The sequence below is a fragment of the Octopus bimaculoides genome, chromosome 5, assembly GCF_001194135.2.
Source record: "Octopus bimaculoides isolate UCB-OBI-ISO-001 chromosome 5, ASM119413v2, whole genome shotgun sequence".
Lineage (NCBI taxonomy): Eukaryota > Metazoa > Mollusca > Cephalopoda > Octopoda > Octopodidae > Octopus > Octopus bimaculoides.
Window position 1 is genome coordinate 79,726,447 of NC_068985.1, and position 2,097 is coordinate 79,728,543.

The following is a 2,097-nucleotide window of genomic DNA, read 5'->3' on the forward strand; positions in this document are numbered from 1 at the left end:
CATCGCTTGACAACCGATGCTGGTGTGTTTACGTCCCCGTCACTTAGCGGTTCGGCAAAGAGAGACCAATAGAATAAGTACTACGCTTACAAAGAATAAGTCCTGGGGTCGATTAGCTCGACTAAAGGCAGTGCCCCAGCATGGCCGCAGTCAAATGACTGAAACAAGTAAAAGAGTAAAAGAGTATATATATGTATGTATGTATGTATGTATGTATGTATGTATGTACTAGTAGTACCCATGGAAATTCCAAGCTTGTTTTGAAAATTGTGAGATGGAATTGTATATTTTTTGTGAACCATTAGAACCATGAGATGATGTAAAAGTCCATTTAAGAAGTATTAAAGGTGCAATCTCAAGAAACAATATCTCTGGAAGTTATAATATTCTTACGCCTTCTATTTTGTGAGTTGTCTGTTATTTTTCACTTTGTGTTAAGTAAATAGTTTAAACTATGGAACAAAATCAAAGACATTATCTATAATATTATTCTGCTTCACTACGTTGGTAAAGTTTTAACAAATCTTAGCACGGTTATTTGAAACAAACTATAGAAGCACCTTACCCTAATGCTTATCACTTTTTCTCTTGTTAGTTTTACATTGTCTGTTGTTGGCCATACTTCATGAGTTTCGAATGAGCAGACGACAGTTAATTCACTAAAGCGCATGCGTTAACTGATGGGTGATATAAAAATTAAAAAGAAAACATAAAAGACTATAATTTTTCGATATTCTCTTCAGTAAACACATTCTCTCTCTCTCTCTTTTCTCTCACGCATCCTCCTTATTCTCTCTCTCCCCTTCTTTTACTTTTTTTAACTATACCACATCTTCTCAGTGTTAAATATTCTCTTTCCATACCCTGTCTTTTTCCTCTCTCTTACACTTTACCACCTCCATCAGCTATTTAACCACATGCCGACCACCTTTCGCTCTCTCTCTTCTTTCCCCTCTCTCTCCTCTCCTCATTCTCTCTCTTCTCCTCTCCCTTCAAATAACACATTTTCCTTTAGCGTATTAATATAGAGATACGTATAAGGTGGCGAGCTGGAAGAATCGTTAACACGCCGGGCAAAATGCATAGCGGCATTTCGTCTCTCTACATTCTGAGTTCAAATTCCGTTGCTGTCGACTTTGTCTTTCATCCTATCGGGGTTAATAAAATATGCACTAGCTGAGTGCTGAATTCACTATAATCGACTTATGAAGTATATATATTCTCTTGCGGAGAACTGGCATATCAAAACTTTAATAAACTATATACATATATGTATGTATGTTTGTATGTATGCATGTATGTATGCATGTATGTATGCATGTATGTATGTATGTATGTATGTATGTATGCATTTGTAAATAGTAAGGGATTACCCCTAAACGATTACCGGCCTGCACTCAGGTATTCAAAATATATTATTCAACAGTTAACATATAAATCCAATATAGTTCTTATAAGGAATTAGAGGAATATTCTGTTGGATAATTCTGAATATATTTCCTTAACCAAATAGGTTTCCTGGAGTATAACAATTAACAATATTAATAATAAGGTTTACTACGAAGTTGCATAGCATCGCCTTTAATTCTTTAATTTATATACCGCCTTACATAAACCAACACATGTTGCAATTGCACCGATTAGTAACCGTTGCAATTGCATCCCTACCATAAATCCGGTGCAGTTTCTTCAGGGTCTTTACTTGCTATCCTTCGATTTGGCCGTTTAAAGATTTTCTTTCATTTACTCTGCGTTGTATGATGTAGAGTTGTCCGTTAAGTCAGACACGAACAATCTCCATTTCAAGTTCTTATTGGATAATCATTTTTAGTCCATTATTTCAAAAACTACATCATACAACGCAGAGTAGATGAAAGAATATCTTTAAACGGCCAAATCGAAGGATATCAAGTGAAGACCCTGAAGAAACTGCACTGGATTTATAGTGGGATTGCAATTGAAACGGTTACTAATCGGTGCAATTGAAACATGTATTGGTCTATGTAAGGTGGTATATAAATTAAAGAATTAAAAGTAGTGCTATACAACTTCGTAGTAATCTTTATTATTAATATTGTTAATATATATATATATATA

At 34.7% G+C, this 2,097-nt stretch overlaps 1 long non-coding RNA gene across 1 annotated transcript in view; it reads left to right on the forward strand.

Annotated features, from left to right (window-relative positions):
- The window catches only part of LOC128247854 (uncharacterized), an 11,721-nt gene that overhangs the window by 1,038 nt on the left and 8,586 nt on the right, over positions 1-2,097 (forward strand). The gene's annotated exons all lie outside the window — the stretch shown is intronic.